Source organism: Chelonia mydas, chromosome 1, assembly GCF_015237465.2.
Source record: "Chelonia mydas isolate rCheMyd1 chromosome 1, rCheMyd1.pri.v2, whole genome shotgun sequence".
NCBI classification, from domain to species: domain Eukaryota; kingdom Metazoa; phylum Chordata; order Testudines; family Cheloniidae; genus Chelonia; species Chelonia mydas.
The window spans coordinates 326,488,522-326,512,898 of NC_057849.1; the positions used below are offsets into that span (position 1 = coordinate 326,488,522).

At 41.7% G+C, this 24,377-nt stretch overlaps 1 protein-coding gene and 1 long non-coding RNA gene across 2 annotated transcripts in view; one reads left to right on the forward strand and one right to left on the reverse strand.

The window, feature by feature from the left end:
* The window catches only part of SEMA3C (semaphorin 3C), a 163,070-nt gene that overhangs the window by 100,859 nt on the left and 37,834 nt on the right, over nt 1-24,377 (reverse strand). The window lies entirely within an intron of this gene.
* Nucleotides 16,611-20,569, forward strand: LOC122466767. Its single transcript, XR_006292551.1, has 3 exons — nt 16,611-16,884; nt 18,489-18,540; nt 20,420-20,569. It is a non-coding gene; the product is annotated as an uncharacterized LOC122466767 (long non-coding RNA).

The following is a 24,377-nucleotide window of genomic DNA, read 5'->3' on the forward strand; positions in this document are numbered from 1 at the left end:
GTCTGACTAGTGTTAAAGATTTCTGCCTTCCTCGTTTGACACTACTTGCCTGGTTTTTATGCTTAAATTGAACTGCACTGAATGTGTACTAAATAATTTCTCATTTCTGTTTCTCATTGTCACAGGATTTATGTCACTGCATTGCAATGCATAAACTCACCACCCCCAAAACCAAAACAACAGCGACTAAAAAAAAGTAAAGAAGAAAAAGAAAGAAGAAAAAAGAAAAAAGAAAAAATTCAGATGTACATTGAAGAAAAATTCTGACCTTTCCTAGAAAAATACATCTTTTAGCCAGGCATGTATATCTTGGCGAGTAAACGTCCCTAATGTACAAAGCAAGGGCTTTGGCTCAGAAAAATGGAAGAATTACTGAAACAGTTGCTGACATTTCTGTTAACAGAGACATGCTTCAAAGAAGATTCAGGGAGGGGAGGGAACAAGACTGAATGAATATTTGCCACCGAGCACACAGTGGCAAACAGTGGTATCTTCTGATCTGTGGTTAACCCTGCTATCTTCTCTTCATTCATTAGATTGAGCTGCAAAAGTTTCATTGCCCTGATAATGTCACCTTCTGTAGGAACACTGCACAAGCCAAAAGTTCACAGAGTGCATTTTCTTTTAATAAGCAAGCAAATACTAAGGACTCAGCTAATGAAGACCAGACCCCAGAGCCACGCACTCATTCCTTCACAAGAAAGGCTCAGGAACACTGCCTCCAGTGATGGGATGGGGAAAGACGTGCTTACCAGAAGCAGCAGGTTTCAGAGTAGCAGCCGTGTTAGTCTGTATCCGCAAAAAGAAAAGGAGGACTTGTGGCACCTTAGAGAATAACAAATTTATTTGAGCATAAGCTTTCGTGAGCTACAGCTCACTTCATCGGATGCATGCAGGTACACTTGAAGAAAAGTTGCTGAGTTCACTCTCCCCGGTCTAGACTTCTTAATGCTAGTAGGTCCACAGGAGGACTGGGGCCATCACCAAGTGTGCCCACACTAGCTCCTCTGAGGTGTCCAACACTGAGTTTAGGGAATGCGAGCATCTGCACTTCCTGCTTCTTGCTATTGTAGAAATTCCAGGAGGAACGAGGCTTCCTAGCCTTTCCCCTTCGCACACATCCAGTCTTGGGAGCAATTATTTCCCAATGTTTCTTATATTGTAAGCTGTTCAGTGCAGAGACTATTGATTCCTATGGGTTTGTTCAGTTCCTTGCAAGGGAACATGACTGCAGCCTGTAGGAGCTACCAGAGTGTAAATATTATGATTAGAAGTTTAAATGGTGGCCAGCTACTGCATGCAGGATTGCCAACCTCAAGCATTGAAAAATCAGCAGTCCGTCCTCCAAAATCCTTAGAAATCATGAGATTTTTAAAAATCACAAATATGAGGTTCTTATTTTGCCTTCTGTTTTTTGAGTCTTTAGGGTTCATGTTTTCAAGGCTTTCCCTGCAACCCCAGGGGAACTGGAAACTTAATCTATAGACCTTGAAAGCCAAGATTCTCACATAATCACAGAATTCCAGGAGTGCGGGCTCTAAGACGAACACAGGCTATTGCAAGAATCATGATATAATCAGGAGAATTGGCAACACTGTGATGAAAAGCAAATGGGGAGGATTGGTAGAGAGGAATGAATCAGTTTGGATAAAATATGAAACCCTTCCCCCTTCCTACACAATGACTCCAACCTTTTGAGATTCAGAAAAGTCTGCCTATTTCTCCCGTGCTATTATTTTTGAATTGTGTTCCCCTCTGTTCTTTCAGGGTCCACACAGAACTAAAAGAAAGGGGGCCAAAATACCACAGGAAATGCTATTCTTATGGTATGCCCTGATTGAGCGAAAGAGAAGTAGGATGGAAATTTCAGAAAAAGCCTATTCTGGGGACACTAGGGGTGAAATCCTGCAAGTTTTTCCATTGACTTGGATGGAGCCACCATTTCAATCTAAGAGAATTCAGATGAGCATACTGAACTCCTTTCAGAGGGCTTGATCCTGCCCCATTCAAGTCACTGGAAAAACTTCTGTTGACTTGAATAAGGCAGAATCAAACCCACAGTTACCACCCACTTCCAACTCTGACAAGCTGACACTGAAGTTAGGAAATGGGAGTAATCCTGAGATGAACTAAATACAAATCAAATGAGAACCTCAGGATTTGGCCTCTAAACTTTTGCTTGTATATCTGAAAGGAACCAAATCCTGGATTTTTTGAGGATTTTCCCACCACTCTAATAACTGACTGAGCTGTAAAAACAGGCCACATAATAACGAGGCTTTTGATAATGTTTCCCAATGCAAATGTTTCATGTTAGTTAAATTTGTTGCCTAACACTGAATAGGGAAATCATAAAACTAGTTAAAGTATGTGGGTCTTTATGGACTCATAATAATAATATTGTATTTATTACAACCAGAATTAAGTTGTACATAGTCCAAGCTGCAGGCTAAATAATAACAGGTTTTAATTAATTTGTTACAGCTGTAGCATTCAACTCCATTAGTACAAGAATTCTATTAATCCACCCTGGCTATATTGTAATAACTGCCTGATAAATATGGTCCTCTATTAGACAATGCATGCATTCAAAGAGCAAAGAAACATAAAATACTTGTAGCAATTAGCTAATATGGTAAAGCTAATAAAGGGGCTGTTCACAGAGCCAATCGCTGAGAAAGCAATAGAAATTGGTTTATCAAAACAATAAAACATCCATGTTTATTGTGTGCAGTAAACAAACATTTTGTCCCCCCCAGTAGGATTTTCCCCTAAGGAAATCACACAGTCTTACAACTGGGGTCCTGAAGGAATTCTGTCCTTCCCCTCACCCATGTTCCCACAGTGAAAAAAGGCATTGTACAATTACCAGGTATACTTGGGGAAATTATTTCCTTCCTCTGAAAAATAACAAGCCTTGGCTCCTTCCATAGGCAGGACACCCTAGTAGCCTTGTTTGGCTTTACAAACCTTTTTATCTTAAGTTCTTATATGATTCCATTACCAGAGTATCTGAGTACTTCACAATCTTTAATGTCCTTATCCTCACAACATCCCACTAATATAGGGAAGTATTGTAATTCCCATTATACAGATGGGGAACTGAGAAACTGGATCTGGGCCTAAGTGGTTTGTTCAGGGGTCACACAGGAAATCTGTGGCAAAACAAATAACTGAAGATCCCAAGCTATTGCTCTAACCAAGGCCCTAGCTATTGGTCTAATTCCTCGACCATCCTTCCTCTCTGCTGTTTTGAATATTATATTTACAAATTTTGATATAATATATTGAAAAAGTGTATTTTGTCTTTGCATTATGGGCTATTAATACAATAGGTAATGAAATAAACACAGACCAACAATACATCTTTTATCGAGGGATCCCAAAGGACTTTACAAACATTTAATTAAGACTCCTAACACACCTATGAGAAAAGCAAGCATTCTAGAGGGATCACACTTCTCAAAACCCAGCTCTGAAGCAGCTATTTCACAGTGCATAGTAAATTGCACAGAGGTTTAGGAGTGAGAATGATGAAGAATGCTAAATCCAAGCAAAATTGCAGGGGATGGGTTAAGCATGAAACTCAAGGTTTCTTTTTCATAGAGCTTTACTTTTGGTTTGGTTTATGTTGGGGTTCACACCTTGCATTTTGCTCTGACTTTTCAGACTCAAATAACTAAGCTGACCTCTATTTAACATCTCACCCAAAAGATTGCACCTCCAGCCACACAGTGCACACTGTGACTGGTGTACTGATTTAGGAGAGTGTCACCTAATGAATCATCAGCACAAGCAGCTGTAGAAGCTGGGTGTGCCCTGGATGTTGATCCAGCTTGGCTCTCTCTACCTGTGGAGAGCTGGCAGAATCTCTACACAAAACAGCACAGCTGCAAAACCTAGGTGGGGTGATGTCTGGAGCTGTATGTAAAGCACATTATGTAAAGCTGCTAACTGTGCAAAAATGTTTATAGTTAAAATAGTTAATATAAAATAAATTATAGTTAAAATAAAGTTAAAATAATATAGCTTTGATATGAGTGGTAAACCAGGGAAGCTTCTGAATACCCCTTTGGAAAACTCTCAAAAATATTGGTTTTACACTACCCACCACCCTTCTACTAGCCAGGAAAAAGAACTTAGAAAGAGTTGTCAAGTGTTTCCAGTAGGAGCATTTGGCAAGGTTGAAAATAAGCATATCTAAGATTAGTGTTCATAATTAACACTAATTAGCTGTCAAAATGGTGGTGAAAATATATATGCTACAATTAATCAAAAGAAATGGTTGAAAATCTTTGTTGGAAGGGAAATGCTTTGCATGCTAGCAGATCAGTTCTTACTTCCTTGGGTACATGAGTCATTTTCCTCAGGAATTTTTTTTCTGTATTTGATGTGATGGAGACTACAGACCCCACACTGACCGAAATGGTGTTAATGAGAGCCTGTGGGCCAATGAGCCCCTCCCCCTTACACCTATGAGAGGTGTCAAGCCTGGAGGGAGGAGATAAAAGAGGCAATTCAGTAGTGGGTAACTGAGAGAAGGAACAAGTTTCCTGAGTTAGGTATGGGTAAATCAGCCCCTAACAGAGACGCTCTTGGCAGCTGGACGGACGGACGGACTGATTAGCTGAGGCTAGTATCTAGCTAGAAACTCTGGAGTGTTAGGGTTTCATTGGGGCAGGTAGGCCTAGTGCAGGGCCTTTTTTGTTTTTCATAACAAGTTTGGTTTTCCTTTTGTTCTTGCTCATGTGCTTAGGCTCTAACTGATCACCATAAGTGGGGTTAGGAAGGGATTTTTCCCCAGGTCAAATTAGCAGTGACCTTAGGGGGGTTTGTCTTTGCAGCATGTTGGTGCAGATGACTTTCCAGGATTATCTGGGTATAGCTCGCTTAATCATTTCCCTGTCCTTGCCTTCCTGTTCTCTGCCTATGGCATACAACAGCCTTTGGAGGGCTATAATACTCTGGTCTAAGTTCAGTTAGGATTTAGTATGAGGGTGTGGGTGGTGTTGGTGGCCTGTAATTTACAGGAGGTCAGACTAGATGATCTGTTGGTCCCTTCAGACTGTGAACTCCATGAAAGAGTAGTGGCAAAGATTGAAGCATCCCCCAGTCTTTAAAGAGGGGGCAAATCATAATGAAATATAAGTCTCCAAAGCTACGGGGAACCCACCATTGCTTTAACACTAGATTGTATTAAATAGAATAAAGTTAAAAAAAATAAGGCAAACAAAGCAAAAAGTTATTTTTGAACACTTGACTGTAATATGTAGTAACATATTTTCACTGTACTGCATTTTTAGAATGTTTCAATAACACTGAAGATTACTGAATGATTTAATAGCCAATTAACTTTGCTCTATCATTCCCCTCTTATTGCTTAATTCCCTGTTGCTTGGTGGCATGATTTAGATCTAACAGCCCATGTAGAACAGAGGGCCCACTCGCTGCTTGTCATGATACTTGATAATTAACTAAACTGAAAAGGTCAGGGAAAGAGGCACCAGAAATGAGGCTCCTGTGGTGAGATCTTGTGTATACTAGCCTTGATCAAAGCAATTTACATCTGGACTCAAGCCACAGATGGTTTGAACTCTGAGGTAGTGGCTTGGAGGCAAATATATATATGTAGACCTAAAAAGATTGCTGAACGAGAATTCTGAGAATTTGGGTCAGGACTCTCAATATTGGTCTCAGCCACAGTGAGCAACAATGGTGAGAACAATTAATTGAAAGGTAAACAGGACAAATAGTTCACTGCCATTGCTGAAAGCCATAGTTCAACACTGAAGAATATCATGCTGTTAGAGGGAAAGCTCATTGCTTAGGATTTTGGGGTAATTTACAATGTTACAGGCTAAAAATGTAAAGAAGGCCTTGTTAGACTATACAGATTAAACATTTAAATTCTAAAATGGAATATAATCCTGTTGCTAGTTATTAAATCAGTCTACTTATTAACTATGAACTTGAGTTAACACTTCACACTATGTCCTCATCCTGAGCCTCTTCTACATGTGGTGTAATGCAATATGTTGTTAACTCCATTCACTTAAACCAGGGCAAAGCCCTGTGTGGAAACTCTTAATTTGAATTAGATTTATATTGATTTAGTTTAATTTAGTGAGAATCACTTGAATTAATCCAAAATAAGATTAACTAAATGGGATTAACTAAAGTCATGTTTCAAACTGATTTTACTTCAACCAGTGCCACTCTGTGTATAGACAGGGCATAACATTTCAGTTAAGGCCTTGATGTCAAGGACTAGCTTTTCCTGTCAGCTCTGTGGGTGTAAACCTGGAATAACTCCACTAGAATCAATGGGATCATAGTGGTGAAAAAGAGCATAAGTGAGATCACAATCAAGGCAAAACCAAATCCTTCTGAATCTAACACCTCAGCTCGCAACCAGCACAAGGCTTATTGTTAAGAAGCGTTAACACACTTGTCACTACCCATACAAGTGTGTAGAGAAAGGACACATGCTTAAATTTTGTGTTTCCGGACCCTTTCCTGCAAAATATGCCACCTGCAGCATAATGCCAAGTGCCTCCAGGGTCACATGAGGATGGCTTCAAGGGCATACAATGGTTACATCATGGTGGTGTTGACACCCTGCCATGTCCAAGCAGCTGCTAAAAAGATGACAGGATACCATCTGTCACAAACCCGTGCCCAGCTGTTGTCTAGTTTGAAGATTACTGCACTGACATGATACAGATTGCATGAAAAGTCCAAGGAAGCTGAAATTACCATTAGAAAATGACTTTCCTCACCTCAGGGGTAACAGAGTCCTGCAGTTACCAGTGTTCAAACCACAGCCCAGCAGGAAGAGGAGAGGGGGAGGTACTGCACCACCAAATCACTACAGGGCAGAACCAAGGGCAAAGAGTACACTAAAAGTCTTGATTTACAGGCTCTCCACCTCTCTGCATCCATGTTTGTTAATAGAAACAAACCCCTTTCTTTCCTTCCCCACAGAGTTTTAAGGACGGGCTCTTTTTCCCTTCCTCACACTGAGTCTGCATGCTCCCTGTGGACCCTGAGGTCTCTGTGTGGAGTACGCTTGGCTCCAGGGCACCTCCTGCATGGTGCATGGGGCTGACAGATACACAGGGATGGGATTCTTTATTCTGTCCCACTACTACCTTCATGGCTCCTGGTGAGCTGGCAAAAGGGTCTCGACTTCCTGCAACACCCTCCTCCCTTCTGCTTGGTATGAGCGCCATTGGATGCATCCGTCAGAGTCAGGATGCTACTTGGTAAAACTCTCACTGACTTCAATGGGAGAAGAAATAGACCAACAGTGAAAATCCTGTCCCTATAAATCCTGTTGGAGGTTGGAATGTAAAACATTATTTAAATATAAACAAGTTAAAATTGCCACGTCGGTGTGTTTATGACTTTGATTATTATGATTTAATGACTTTTCATGATCCATGCTGCATGTCTGATGAGTAAAATATGCAGATTTCATCCATATGAACTGGACACTGGGTGGAATTTTCAAATCCACTACACGATGTAGCAACACAAGCCCTGGTGACTTTCAATGGGACTTATGTTCTTAAGTCACCTGTGTTCTGCTGAAAATCCCACCCTAAAATAATATTTTAGGGGAAATAACAAGGCTGTATCTTATTGCTTACAGATTTCAAACACAGTACCTTCGAAGTACAGGCATGCTGCGTGCTGCACTTAATACAAACTAAAAGCTTTCTCGCTGTGTGCCAAAATGCATAAATATAAAAAAGAAGGCAATGCCAAATATGAATAAGGAATTTTGTTTTAATTGCGTAATTAGTTTACAATTATCAAATTCTCTAATTCCATTTAAGGTTACAATCTGTGGATGCAGTGCTCATAAAGAGGTGCACAGCTAGTAAAGAAGCTGGATGAGTAATCTTTCTTTTTATTTATGTATTTTACAGACTGGCTTTGAAATAACAAGTATTGCTGGAACAGTATTATAATGCTTCATATCTAAATATCATACTTCACTCCTTACAATGCCATCGCTATGCTTTTCACTGGGATTGTTAAACATTAGCTAGATCCACACTCTGAACTCTTTCTCCTCATATGTACAAAACCCAGGTTCTGTACAGCATATGTATGCATGTATGGCTCCTAAAGAATAGATTAGGGATGGGCAAAAATGTTTTAGACTGAATTCAGATGATTATGCAAAGAGGCATAACGAGAGGCAGCTTGGTTTAATAGAGATGTTGGGACACTATTCCTAGCTGTGCTTCTAAATCTCTATGGGCTACATTGTGACTTGGACTATAAGTTGCCACAAGGGGAAAATGAGAGAGGAACCATTTTACATACATATTCAGGCATCCAGATCTTAAGTCCAAACATGTAGAGAGTAGCTTTTATTTCTGTCTTACTCGTAAATACTTGGATCCTATTACTGTAGTACTTCAAAATCTTTAATGTAGTTAGCCACATAGCATCTCTGTGAGATATGGAGGTACTATTGTTGCAATTCTACGGATGTGGAACAGAGGCATGGGAGATACTGAGTGACTTGCCCAAGGTTACACAAAAAGTCTGTGGTAGAGCAGGTACTTGAACTTGGATCTCCAGAATGCAAGACTTGCATCATAACCACTGGATGATCCTTCCTCCTGAGCAGGTGTGTGGGCAGTGGACACAGCCTTGGCTTCACCTCTTTAATCACTATCACTTCAGCATCCCTTGCTAATGGCTGTGCCTGAAGGGACACGCTAGTCTTATTGGCATCTGGACAATAATTCTCTGCACCTCAGCTTGCCCTTCCTATATTTTGAGATCTCACTTAAATAATATTTGTCACTGTAGTTTGCTCTGAGTCAGCAAAATCAGGCTGGAAATCTCATAAGAACAAGCTCTAAATTGAAATTCCCCACATACCTTTCTGGTGTAGGCTGGATACATCACTGTAAACATTTATATTTTTGAAATGGCTTAGCTTAAGTTTGGTTCTAGAAATTGGCAAATTTTCAGGTGCTTGGGGAGAAAAGAGGTCCTTAGGTTTCCCAACCCACTATGTCTGTTTCAAGGGTAAATATCTTATGGAGAAATACAAGATCAACTTTCCCCTTCTGCTTCCACAAAAGGAAGAACTCTTATTTCAATCATATAATTCATGTATTAACCAGTTTTACTTTTTATTATTGCCTTTCTGCCACTTTTAGGGTACGTCTACACAGCAAGTAGGCTCTTGCAGCAGCAAATCTCAGAGCCCAGTTCTACAGCCTTGGGGTCACACTACAGTGCTAAACCAACTGTGCCGATGTTTGGGCTCAGACTGGAGCTTGGGCTCAGAAGCGTGGGTCGGGGGGTGGATTTCAGAGCCAGAGCTCCAGTCCAAGCCACAATGTCTGCACTGCTTTTAGTGCCTAGCATGAGCCTAAGTCCATAGATCCAGGCTCTGAGACTCGCTGCTGCAGGTTTTGCAGTGCAGTGTAGACATACGCTTAATGTTGATGGTGTGAGACCACATTGCCCATCCAGTGCTCACTGAAGAGAAGTCGAGGCAGTATTGGTGATTGTCCGACAGCACTCTAAGTTCAGTCGTGAAAAGTGGCCAACAGCCATTCCCTGCTTTCCCTCTCTGGAAAGGAGCAGCAGCGCCAAAAACAACTGCCTTGCTCGGTGTTATACATATTGAATCGGAAACTCGTATCGGATTCTAATCCAAATCAGCAGGCTGGGAAGGAAACCATAGTGCCTCAAGAACAGTAAACATTCCTCGCTCACCATCAGCCTATTGAGACTTTCTGCCATCAAATATTTTATTGCCTAAGCAGGTGGGGGGTGCTACAGTTAGGTCCCGAGTGGAGAATGACTTTTTCAATTATAATTCAAACACAGATGCATTGCTCTTTTGCAGAAGGATCACGTCTAATTCTATGTCCATTTACAGCGTTATATAAAGTCATTCAGATAGTAGTGATGAGTACGACAGAGAGAGATAGCTAGAGCTTGCATCTAAAGTCACACTTGTACCATACTAACAGTTCTTTCCACTGCTACAGCACAGAACTATTGCACATACAAACAGTACAGGTATTTGGTTCAGACCAAACACTGATGAATTAGGAGACACAAGGTCATTGTTGCCATACACGAAATAGGCTCAGAGTATCTGCAGCAGCTAGTCACAGGATAAACCTTCATGCATCTGCTGGCCAACAACCCTCTTGTACCCTCTTTCCTCCCAGGAATGCAAATGCTCCTGAGATCTTCTCCAATACGGAATGAGCAACCCTGCCATCTCTCTACATCCAAGTGTAAGGGGAGGGATATCTCCCACCCCTTTTACAAGTGGGGGGCCTATCATGGGGGGATGTAATATTTTGGTTTTGTTTTTAAATGCCAAGTTAACACATCTAAACCCGTAGTGGCCACTGTACCCATCTCTGGCACCACCTGTCTGGCTGACTAGGGGTGGTGACAAGGCTGTGAGCCGTTATAACAAACATGGGGCTGCTCTTGTAGCCAATCACTCAGTCAGCAGAGGGTACAGTGCTAGCAGTAGACAGAGGTTAGCACCGTTTCATCATATAGTCACCTCCTAAACCTTAGTAAGACAATTTCATAGATAAACAACTCTGAAATATAGTCCCAGGCCTGATCCAAATCTGGCTCCTGATTCAGAAAATAGGTTATGGCCCACATCTAATCAACTGAATTATGATACATAAGGTCAGGGATCCTACCTACTACAAGGTATTCACCCACAAAAGCTTATGCTCCAATACGTCTGTTAGTCTATAAGGTGTCACAGGACTCTTTGCCGCTTTTAGAGAACCAGACTAACACGGCTACCCCTCTGATGCTTGAGGCCTTTAGAGCAGCTATGGCAGTGTCATAAAACCAAACACCTTCTCCATATGCGCCTAATCTTTAAATCATGGAAGCAATTAACTGGATTTACACTTGGATTCACAGCAGCAATTGGATGCTGCACTTGGTATGTGGCACTGTGGTGAAAATTATTAAGGAGGGCTAATAAGCAGGTGGATTTGGCTGGTAAAAGTGTGAGGGAACTGCTGACCCTCGTAAAAATGTTAATGATGTTTAAAAGCCTGCCACAGTTACAACTAACATTGGGGATGCTTCTGCAAACCCAACAGGCTTTTTATATCTTTAACAGTTTACCAAGGTCAGCATATACCTATTCTTCTGCTAGCCAAACCCACCTGCTTATTAGCAGCCAGTGGCCTTTCTTATCAGTTATCACCACAATGAAACACACCAATCTAGCATACCAAATGAATCCAGCTCCCAGTTGCTGTTATCCTTACCTCTGTATGTCAGCAGCTAAGGGCCAGTTTGGATAAAGTACTTGTATCACCTGGTGATATTCAAAGCAGAAATTACACCTTATGTACAAATTTACCCAAGCCCCAGCCTCATGCAGCCCCCTTCTGCACCTTGAAGGAACTATTGCTAGTCTCTGGAAGATCACACTGGCTCCTTGCCCTCTCCCCCCAGTTCTTCGGCAGTGTCGGTTGTCTGCTCCCCTTTCTGCCTTCATGGTGGGGGAGAGATGAGGGCCAAGCAGGTCAGGACATTCCTTATTCAACCAGGCAGCTGTCCCAACAAAATACTAGTTGCATTTGTGGGGCCAGGTGCATTGAGCTATTTTTTCACTTTGAAATTTTCAGTGTAGTTTAGAAACTAATACTATTGTTAATGCAACTGTCACGTTTATTGCAAATACAAGGTGTGATTCACCCCTGCATTAGTTCAGTTGTACAGCAATGTATCTCTCCTGAGACAGATTCCATGTGAAAGTGAGGTAAAGCAAGGCAGGAGTGAAACAGTCCCATAAGTTTTCTCAAGAGGATGTAACAATTTTTATTGTACCTCAACTTTTCTGTTAATTTTTCTTTTTAATATAAGAAACTGAACCATTACAGCTGTGTTATACCAAAAGAGAATTATATACCATGTGAGGAATGTGTTTTTAAGGTTGTGGAAAACTGTACAAAAAACTAAATTGTGTTATTTGAAAAATACGATATCATAATGCATACACAATACAGAGGAGTTAAAATTGTATACACAACTTTCATTTTGTCATTTACTGGCTTCAGAGTGACTTTGCAGCTCAGCATTCTTTGAATGTAATTTTTTAATTTAAATTCAAATTCTTCAGTTTCAAAAGAAAAAATTAAACAAAAATCAAACAAAATGAAAAGTTCCACCAGGTGTAGTGCTTTCCCAGACTGCATTAAAAATACTCTGTACAAAAACATACAAGCAATAGTGCAGCATCCCTGCTCTCTTCCCTGTATACCTTCACCCAGGTATAGGTATAGGCCTAATGCAGGCTAATTCACAAGGGGAGGAAGGGTGTGCTGTGGGGAGAAAGGGTGAATTAGGGCTGAGGAAAGAATAGAGTCAGACCTCTACCTTCACATGAATCCAGAAAACCAATACTTAATTCAGCTGATGCAGAACTGCAACCAAAAAGCTTCATCTGACACTAGTGTAAAGTCAGAAAATGTGATGGGAAAGACTCCGTTGAATTCAATGGGAGCAGACCCATCACAAAGCAATCTGCAGTGGTACAGCTTGATTTTACATGTGGTGTTACTGAAGGAAAGAGGTTTGGTGATGTGTATATGTTCACTCAGCAAATAAGTGTCAGCCAAAAAATGTGAAACCAGATATTCTGGGTTAGGGGACAACTTCTCTTCCCCTGCGTTATGGATTCACTAAGGCAAGGCATTCAATCTGCGTATCAAATGATCCATCATTGAAATGTGCCTCACTTGGCACCTTTAAAACTGTAGATTCAAAGTGCTTCAAAAAAGGTTGGTACAAATTAGTGGCCTAATTTTTCTGATACTGGAGACTGCGACCTGGTCTAATCTAGAAATTTTTCTCAGTATAGAAGAGTCTATTAAGAGTGTTATCCCTCGACCCTTTATATTGGCAAAAGCCCTAGTATAGACAGTAATACCAGCAAAAAAGTACATTTTGTCAGTATTGCTTATTTTGTTTGGTTTAAGCTTTGTCTACACCAGGAGGTAGGGTTGCCAGGCATGCGGTATTCAACAGGAACGCCCAGTTGAAAAGAGACCCTGGCGGCTCCGGTCAGCGCAGCTGACTGGGTCATTAAAAGTCTGGTTGGTCACCCGCAGCAGGGCAGGCAGGGTGCCTGCTTGGCTCCATGGGGCTCCCAGAAGGCTGCTGGCATCTCCCTCTGGCTCCTTGGCATAGGAGTGGCCACCGGGGCTCCGAGCGCTGCTCCGTCCCTCCAGTGCTGGCTCCGCAGCTCCGATTGGTCAGGAACCATGGCCAATGGAAGCTGCAGGGGCGGCACCTGCAGGCAGGGGCAGCGGACAGAACCACCCAGCCACTCCTCTGCCTAGGAGACAGAGAGAGATGCCATCAGCTTCCTGGGAGCCACCTGAGGTAAGCGCCACCTGAAGTCCGGACCCCAAACTTGCTCCCACACCCCAAGCCCCAGCTTATAGCTTCCTCCTGCACCCCAAACCCCTCATCCCAGGCCCCAGCCTGGAGCCCACACCCCAACCCCTACCCCAGCCTGGAGCCCCCACCCACATCCAGAACCCCACATTTCTGGCCCCACTCTGAAGCCCTCCGCCCCAGCCCAGAGCCCTCATCCCCTCCCACACCTCAAACCCCTGCCCCAGCCCCCTCCCACTCTCCAAAATCCTTGGCCCCAACCCCCAGCCCGGAACCCCCTCCTACACCTGAAACCCCACATTCTCCAGCCCCACCCCAGAGCCCGCACCCCAAACTGAAGCCCTCACTCCCTCTCAAACCCCAACCCCCTGCCCCAGCCCAGTGAAAATGAGCGAGCGAGTGAGTGAGGGTGGGGGAGAGCGAGTGACAGAAGGAGCGGGGATGGAGTGAGTGGGGATGAGGCCTCGGAGAAGGGATGTGGTATTGGCGTGACAAAGGTGTTTGTTTTTCTGCAAATAGAAAGTTGGCAACCCTGTCAGGAGGCTTGCTAGTATAGCTACACTGACAAGCCCTTTCTAGTGTAGATAAGGTCTGAGGCATAGAAAAATGAAGTGAGTTGCTTCTGTTCAGATCCACAACTTGTGAAGTACAATTTGCCTCATTCATTTTGCAGTTCACACACACATGCACATTCACTGCGCAATGTTTGACATATACATATGAGCTTTACAGGCTACCCACATTCACAACCCTGGTCAAAAGTGTTTGGGGAAAAAACATACTAAGTAAGAACCAGAGTCTCGTAACCTCACTTGTGCTTGGTAGCACTTTTTTGCACACGTGGCATAACTTCAGTCTCAGTCAGGGTATCAGAATATGCTCCTAAATGTACTGGGGGCAGGTACTATCTTCCCCTATTGCATTTGGAAGTGCACAGAGTTGCTACCGGCATTCAGTTTAATAATAATGGCCAAGGTTACTTAAGCATTTGTAAGCACATATTAAAGGAGAGCAAAACAATGAAAGTTTGCATTCACAATGATTCCTCAGTGCTAATGTTTAAAACTAAGGCCTAGAAGAGCCAAACCAATAGAATTATCCTGGCAACAGTCATTAGCAATCAGGGTGATCCGATGTCTCACGTTATATTTTTTCTTTTTCACATATAGTACAATATGAACCACTGGAATGGATTTGCTTTGTGTATACCATGGTCTGCTGTCTACATTTCTGTCTTAGTTAATGTCAGTCCAAGCACAGGGGACATCCCAAGAGGGATTCCAGAAATGTATCCAGGCATCCTCAACACAGGAAACTGAATCAGTGTATCTGGAGCACGAAAAGAACATAAATGTATGAAGGTTGAATGAAAACTCTGGGAAATGGCAGATTTATAATACTTTGCACCATAGTACAAATGATGGCAGCACTCATAGATGGCAGAGGTCCCAGACATATATCAGGAAATATGCTATTTGGAAAAAGCATCTGAAACCTGAATTTTGGAGTCCCCTTTTTGCTCATGAAAAAACTCAGCCCTTCTCCCATTGAAATCAATGCCAAAAGTCTACTCACTTTAGTAATTTAGAGAACTGCTCGTTTTCATTTGGAAATGGGCTCGTTTTCATTGGAGAAGAGGCCCATATTGGAGCAAAAAATTGTGAAACCTAATACTACTACTTGGAGAAACAGGCTCACTTACAAGCTTGTGAAGAAATGCAAAGAATCAGCACTTCTAGAATTTTCACTTCTGGTTGTGAATAATTTACACACCTCTAGAGTTCATCCCCAGAATAGCCCCATCATGTGCACTGAATCAGGCTTGTGAAACTGAAGGAGGCTGTTGTCCATAAGAGCCCTGCTTCGTTTTTGTAGGCATTGGAAGATGTGTAAGGAACGAGTCAGGGGATTGCAGGAAGAGAAAGGATGATCTCATGGTTAAGGCAATTGAATGCTGCCATAGAGAACTGGAGTCTATGCCTCAGTGTTCCTATGTGATGCTAGGCTAGTCACTTACACCATATTTTTCACAGGTGGTCACTAACTGTGTGTAGTCCTCATTTTCCGGGTGCCTGTCTTGAGTCCCTGAGGGTCTGATTTGCAGAGGGGCTGAGCACTGACAATTGCCACTGAAGTCAAGAGGAGCTGTGCTTTAAACATATACAGTACTAGATGATGTTATGTATTCCTAAAAATCGGGTTCTAGGTATCTCATATTGGGCACCCAAAATTAGTGGATTATTTTGACCTTAATCTTTGTGTATCTCAGTTGCCTATCTGTAAAACAGAGTTTATAATACCCCCCATCTCACATGTTGTGAAAATAAATTCATTAATGGTTGTAAAGCTACTATAATGAGCATCACAGGAAAGCCCACGAGGAAATGAATATTTCCATCTTCAGAGAGGGTTTGAGTAGAGTGCAGGAAAGAAGGCATAGGGTCACATATTGAACAATGAGGTGAAAACTAAACATTGAATAGCTGCTCCATGAGCATTTTATATTCTGGGTAAAGAATGAGGTAGGGGTCCTGTGGGAAAAAATAGCATGTGATCATGTAATTGAAAACTGTATCATAATGTATATGCACAAAGGGCTGGAATTAAGATTGCACAGACAGCCTTTAAGCTCTGGAATTTCCTAACTTTTGAGTGACACTGTAACCTTAACATTCTCTTCCCAAAGTTTTTTCCATGTAATACATACACACAGATGACCATTCCAGTTACATGTTGATGTGAAGGGATGATTGACCTGTTACATTAAATGGCTTCCATTTTCTATATGCAAATTATTTTACTTGCTGATTGTGACACAGTGTTCACCCCCACACCAGCCATGAAGGGCCAATTAGTGTGATAGACCCCCACATGAGAGGATTAGGCTGGAGAAGTAATCCCTGATTGGAAGCTGGAGCTCAGCTGATCAGGTGTGGGCTGGGCTTTTATAAAGCCAGGAAGATGGAAATAGAAAGGGCTGTAGTCACCCGCTGTGCATTACAGAAGGAAGGAGGGAATCCAGGAGAAGGGTAGAACCCTGGGGAGCCTGGCCCTGAGGGAAGGGTGTACGAAGAAAGCCTCTGGGAGGCGGAGTAGGATATGGCCCAGGGAGAGAGCAGCCAGGTTGGGGACTGAGCAGATCTTAGCTGTATGTTGTAGGGTCCCTGAGCTGGAACCTGGAGTAGTGAGCGAGCCCAGGTTCTCCTAGCAGCCCCCGATGGAATGGCACTGCCTGGATAGCGGGTCCAATGCGGTTAGGAGTCTCAGAAGGGGAACGCACATAGTGACCGGGGTGGAGGGCCAAGTCATGAAAAGGAAGCTACAGCTGCTGGAGCGGGAGAAGGGCCACAAAATGAGAGGACAGCATATTGAGAGACTACAAGTGGAGGTGTTGGACCTGGAAGAGAGCTATTCCCCAGAGCAGTCGGGGGAGGCACCCGAGCGGTGAGTGTACCCCATGACACTGACATTTGATAATACAGCTTGTCAACTTCCCATTTCTCGTGCAACCCTGTCCCTGAGGGATGGGGGGACCTAGAGGTGCCTCTGAGAGACAAGAGTCTCAACAGCACCACTCAGGACAGGGGAGTCTTTTCATTGACCTTAATAAACTGTGGATTGGGCTCTATAAGAGCTGACATGGCAGGGTGCTAATAATCCTATAGTTCAGATAACATGATAAAAGGTTTTTCAATATAGTTTACACTATATTATAGTAAACCCCAGGTTTAGTCTGTAAGGCATGTGTGTATTATATAAAATGAGGTCATGGCCTGTGCATACACTGGCAGTGCGCTTCACCAGCGCAGAACTAAGGTAACGCAGGTCACTGATGTAAACAATAAGCACATGTACAGTAGAAATAATACAGTGGTTTTGTTTCTAGCTAGAAGAAATTCTCAGTGTGTTTATAATGTCCTTTTGATGTGTATCGTAAACCTGTGAACAAAAGGCCATGGGGTCCTTTGGATGCAACTTCAATCATAAATATAATATGTAAAACTGTTTTAAAGAGTTGTGAAATAAATAAACAGTGACATATACATCACACAAAACATAGTTTGGTTACTTTTGAAAAACTTGCCAAGACAATCTTTGGTTCCCACAAATTACAAAGTATTGTTTTTGAGATGATAAAAACCTTCTTTAAAATTAGTTAGTTATTTAAACTGAAAAGTATATGTTTGAACAGACAGGAGATTAGGATTTACATTGAAAATCTTTTGCATTGCTCTTAAAACAAAATACCCAAGCTGTCCACATTAGAATTTAGCATGAAATAAGTGATTTGGGGAAAAAAAATTAGAGCGGCTACGTCACTCATTTCTATCGCTGCACTCAAACAGAACCTACTTTGGTGTTCTAAAATATAGATCCTAAATATATTCAGATGTTTTCACCACTGATTCCCAAACAGGACTGAGTGGATGAGCCAAGACTTGCTCTTAGTGTATTTCCTGCTCTATCTGGAAGGAAAGGACAGAGAATCCAGTGACAGCCTCTTCTGATGAGATGTCCACAGCAATTTAAATAAGTTCAGAAGATCTGGATACTTGATATGTTCTACGTAAACAGCCAAATATATGCTTGCCTAACTGAACCACTGGGGAACTCTGAATTTTTCCAGGATCACCCATTTATAATTGGAATAGCACAAGTTTTGCTGGCTGATCTCATACAAGCTGAGGCACTCCTTTTCTTGCCGAGCCATACGCCCCTGTTTTGACCTCACTAAAATAATATACACAGTGGCAGAAATGGTGTATAATGTTTACACCACACAGGTGATAAAATATCTTATTGCATGTGATGCGAGGTCTGAATGCAAACTTAGTTCTTTCTAAATGAGTGTCTTCAAATTGGAGCCTACAGCTTGTTCCATCCTTGGGACTAAAGTACAGCTTTTCCCAGTTGAGCTGAGTGAGGGAGAGTGGAGAGATGATGCTTGAACAGTACTGGCTGGAGTAATCTTTCTTACCAGGAAAGTGTGTGGTTGGGGGGGGAGAAGGGGCACTGAGAGCAGTAATATTTGTTTCTATACCTTGCAGTGCAGGAGATTTCTGACCTGGTCACTGGTCCACCAACCACGCAAAAATAAAGGTAATTTACCAGAGAGGCCAGAATGCTTTCGGTATCCCTGCTCATCCTAGACCTGTCTCGTCTCTTCTTTTCAGATCATATTCAAAACCACAGTCCTGACCACTTCTTGGTATTGACAAAAGGAGGGTGTCGTGGCCCAATTCCCACTGACATATTTACCATGCAAATTTTATGCAGGGAAAACATAGAAGCTTGCCCATTGCAGCTACTGTGACCAAACAGGCAGGGCCTGGTTCTCAGATGATATAAAACAGCATAGCCCTACTTCAATTGAGTTATGCTGATTGACACCATCTGAGGAGATGACCACAGCTTCTTTAGTCCACAAATATTAAAGCAGATTGGAAAAAGATGCCAACATACCCTGAAATCATTCCACAGTAATGTCTCCAGTATAACCAGCTATCAACCTGATCGTCACTGAACAAATTACAATTTTGATTAGCTTTTACAAACATTCATCTTTTTGCTGCCTGAAACATCTGATTCAGGCTGCACAACCCTTTCAACTAAATGAGTTGCTGTTGCACAGTGTACCATTAGCTTATATAAACCTGCTGCTGTAAGCATCCATTACCACAAAGCTGCTAGTGACATATTGATTTTCAAGCTGCAGCTGATCCCCTTGAGACTACAGAGCATATGGCTGTTTGTGAGACCTGCTGGGTAAAACATCTTGATGAGAAAAGAAAAACTGAAGTCCTTTATTGTAGGTGTGACTTCTTGTTTCATTATTTTTTTAAAAAAATGAAATGTTAATTGTATTTAGACTGAACCCTAATAAGTACAGGTTCTTGGTCTTCCTCTGTGTTTCAGGAGGAGTTGGTAATGCCTTAGTACTATGGCTCTAATAATAAATTAAACACATTAGAAATTTGAACCAAAGCAAGGTATTGGAAGACCGTATTAGGCAGTATCTATTTTTACAAACTTGATTCAGACTATAGTAAAAGACATGCCTTTAATGGGCTTTGGATCAGGCCCTATATTAGTCACTGTGAGTCTTTCCATTGACTTCAATGTGTTTTGGATCAGGCTCAGAGAAAAGAACACTTGAAAAAGAAATTTTATGTTTATCCCATCAAGTTCCTTCCAATATGTCTGTATATTGGTGTATCATAACATCCATATTTAGTGTCAAATCAGATTTATTTACACTTTTGAATATTAACATGTACAATTAGCTTTTAAAACCTAGATATAGGTGACAAGACTTCAGCAGAGGTGCTCAATAGGGACCTGCTTTTTTTTTTGCTTTCTGTATCTAGTCCTATCAAATACTTGCATAAGCTCCAGTCTACATTGAGCAGTAGATATATCTGAACTGAGCAGAATGCTTAAATGTATGAAGCAAATCTCCAATTCAGAGTTAGCAGAATGATGACACTTAAATAGTGCAGCCGAAATGTAACCCGCCCCCCCCCCTTTTTTTTCTTATTTCATGATGTTCAGCCAATAACACTTTTATTGCTGTATTCACAGCTGATTTCTACATGGTCTGAGTTGATATGGAAACATTCCCGGACATGGTGGCAGTATAGAGCCTTGAGTGACTGCAGAGAAGTAGTTGCTATTTCAGCACACTAGAGGGAGGGCAGGAAGTTGTTAACCATACTCAGTAGCTGTTTTGAAGCTGAGGTTTCAGGCGTCATTAAGGGCAAACATTCCTGCATGTACCGCATACCATTTTAATTGGAAGCTAGAAGCACCTGGCCAATCAACAGTAAGTTCTAGCATAGGTACAAACCTGGGCTCTATTTGAGCACCAGTCAGATCCAGCCCAGCCCTGCAGGGAGAAAACAGACCTGCCTGGGGTGACTCAGACTGAATCGGATGGGCGGGGAGTGGATCTCAGTGCAGTTTTCTGTAAATTTAACAGAAGTCACTGGGATTGAGACTGGGAAACGCCACTCGGGAAGAATTCCAGACTGGAGGCCCGATGTCTTCAGGACGTGTATTACATCATTGAACCAGAGACAGCGTGAGCCTAACAATTGCAATCATTGTCAAGTTTTCTTTCTGACATGAAGTTGTGTATGTGCTCAGTATTATAGAATCATAGAAGATTAGGGTTGGAAGACACCTCAGGAGGTCATCTAGTCCAACCCCCTGCTCAAAGCAGGACCAACACCAACTAAATCATCCCAGCCAGGTCTTTGTCAAGCTAGGCCTTAAAAACCTCTAAGGATGGAGATTCCACCATCTCCCTAAGTAACCCAGTCCAGTGCTTCACCACCCTCCTAGTGAAATAGTCCAAATAGTCCAATAATATCCAACCTAGACCTCCCTGACTGCAACTTGAGACGATTGCTTCTTGTTCTGTCATCTGCCAGCACTGAGAACAGCCTAGCTCCATCCTCTTTGGAACCCCCCTTCAGGTAGTTGAAGGCTGCTATCAAATTCCTCCCCCCGCCATTCTTCTCTTCTGCAGACTAAACAATCCTAGGTCCCTCAGCCTCTCCTCGTAAGTCATGTGCCCCAGCCCCCTAATAATTTTTGTTGCCAGAAATTTTGTGGAAGCTGAAATAACTGGTTATATAGGACAACGAAATGCCTTATCTGCTTGTCAATATAATACCGAAGGTGAGCCCATGTGAAAGAAAAAGATCTCAGATTGTCAGAAGTCCCAATCGCTGTATTTACTTTATAAGGTATTATATATTTTATTTTGGGCTTCAGGCCCTATTATATTAATTTAAAGGAAAATAATATATCTAGTTGGTGGTGATAGTCCAGCTAAGGTGCATTGTAACTGCTGTGCTTGTAATGGTTTAAGTGTTTTTCATAAAAAGAATTTGAAATTAATTGTGTGTGCATAACTGTCTTATAGTAAAGACTTATACTGGATTCCTAAGAGAAAGAAAGTGAATCCTCTTATAATTTCCACTTCTAGTATTAATATGGAAAATCCAGCTGTCTTCTTGCATGGATAGGAATTCATGGTCTCTGCAAATACTTTGTCAGAGAAAGGAACTCTGTATCACAGAATTGGTAAGTAGATTGACTCCCCTCCCCTCTACCTAGGTTATATAAAGGTCAAATGTCTCATTCAATGTGTCAAGCCATTTACTGGCACTATGGATACAGGTTTCAATCTTCTGAGATAATTACAGTGGTGATCCACTATATCCAGTGAAAATACTGCTGACTGAAGGGGTTCAAGACAATTTAAATATACCCTATAAATCAATACAAAAGAAGAATACATAAGTATTGTCATTAGGCAGCAAAGAGGACCAAGTGATGTAAATCAATGTAGCTTCATTGACTATGCCTGTACCTCTGATGGTTAAATCAGAGATTAGTTTCTATCTACTATATATGGTGAGAAGAATACATAGAACCTTCAGGATCACATCATGTTAATAATGAGTGAGTATACAATTCATGAGGGAGATCTTTAAACAGCATACAACTGATCTGGTAGCTCTCTGAAAGTAGATCAAGTCTTTCATTCCAAAGATATTCTCTGAAGAATGATAGCCTGGGTATGACAATGAAGGAAAGTGGGGTGGGTGTTTTTTGTCCCCCCCCCCCCCCCCCCACCCATTTTAGGTCTGCAACACAGAAGATTCTTGTATCAAACAATTTTATTTCCACTATGGTTATTTCAGGCATCAGCCTTGAAGCATGCTAGACTAGCTGCAAGCCAATCTGGTCCCCTGATACTTCTAATGGAATACTCATAACAAACTAAGAACTGCTTTTGCCCATAGACCTTATAAGCTATTTTGGCTTCCACTCTGCTCACTTCCAGGTGAAGAGACACATCAGAGAAGGAGATATGCTAATGAAAGGAAAATTGTAAGGATTTCTACACTTTAGAAAGCCCAATAAATAGTTCCTAAGTAAGGATACACGGTACAGATATATTGAAAATGAACATTCAAAGATGTTTTAGAAATTCTGAACCTGCTGTTTTTTACCACAAACAATGTTTAGCTCTGTCAGATTCAGTCAGAAAAGCAGGATAAAACAAGAGCAGAAGTGAACTGCTTTAACATATCTTAGTGTGTTTATAGGGGTGTACTGTGATTATAGCACCCAGGCTGCATGCCACAACAACCAAACCTTTACCCTTCTATAACTCTTCACTTCCTCAACATAATCCCACAGTTCAAGTACCTTCCTGGTTGTCAGAAAATAAGACTCAAACCACTTTTCTTTTTAATTTACTGACCTCCCTCACTCTTGCCAATCTGTTCATTGCAGGATCATTGGAGGCCTGCCACTGTGCTACACTGGCTGTTGTCCTCAAGCCTCACTCACTCCAATCATTACCTCGATTAGAGCTATCCCATGATGCACTGTGAATCTCTAACATATGGAAAGCCCTGTAGCACTTAAGCCTGGCAGATCTACTAAGTGTACAGTGGAGTTTGCTGAGTGTCAGCAAAGGAAGGAAATCTACTGTGAGCAAAAGTTACTTTTGGTTGGATATGTTTGGATGGGTTCCGTTTCCTATCTAAACTTTCAAAAAAACTTTTATTCAGTTTAATTCAACTAAAGTTTGACAGTCATCTTTACTGGTGTGGTTTTTGGTTTTTTTTTTTTTTTTTTTTAAACCAGTTGGTCAGAGGACACATTTGCATATGCTCAGTAGCTCCTGAACTTTTCCTAATGAGTCTGGCACACGTTTAATTGTACAGTCATGTACTTAGAAGTGTGTGTGAGAAGTTAAAACTATAGTGTGTGTGAGAAGCCACAGTTTGGTATCAATTGCAATTCTCCCACCCAAAGAATGTTCTCCCGTTAACAAAAGTATGTTCATTGGTAGGACAGACAATGACTGGCAGCTAGCTTGGTAGCACTCCTGGATCTAGGCAAAGGGTCAAGACAATTCAAGTCTTGCACCTCATCCCTAGTACAGATGTTACAGTACAATAATTGAGAGCTGAATTGTTGGGGGTGCCATCTTTTGCATTAATGTGATGTGTTTTCTGTTTCTCTCGTGTGGAAACTAAAGAGCCAGTGGGACTCTTCAGAAAGCTTATAGAGTAACCCTTAGCCTGCTAGCCAAGGTTTTCTCTTAGTAAACTAGCTGAGCTGTCCAAGACTGCTGTTGCATATGATGTCTTGATTTTTATAAGTACTGAGTGTAATAGGACCCACGAACCTTGGTAAGGTCAACACCTCTAACAAAATCTGTAGCAGACCGTAAGTGTCCAATTGTCAGATTTTCCTGCACATTCAGTTCCCAACTATAGTCTAATATATTGCTAGGATATCTTAAGTGTGAGGCTCAGAATCAAACCAGGTTTGGACATTTTTAATGGGGAGTTATTTTTACAAACACATGTAGGGCTTTTCATTGTTTCTACTATTACTCTTGCATGGTTTATAATATGACAAAAATGAAACACCAGCATATAAATACTTGGAAGTAAAGAATGATGGAGGGGAAAAAAGGGAAATCTACATATAAAAACCCTAAAGGCTAGGATCTATTGACTTAATATACGTTCCCCTCGGTCTCCTCCTGTGTAATACATACTATAGTCAGTACAGAAAGCTTTCTATACTCTCTTACATAAGAACAGCCATGCTGGACAGACCATTGGTCCATATAGCTCAGTATCCTGGCCTCTGGCAGTGTCCAATGCTTCTGGCCATTGGAGGTTTAGGGATGCAATCCCACCCAGAGCATGGAGTTGCATCCCTGGCCATCTTGGCTAACAGCCATTGATTGACCTATCTAATTCTTTTTTGAACTCAGTTATAGTTTTGGCCATCACACCATCTCATGGCAATGAGTTCCACAGGTTGACTGTGCATTGTATGAAAGAAGTACTTCCAACCTTATAGATCTGGATCCCCATTTCTGTATCTTACTGAGC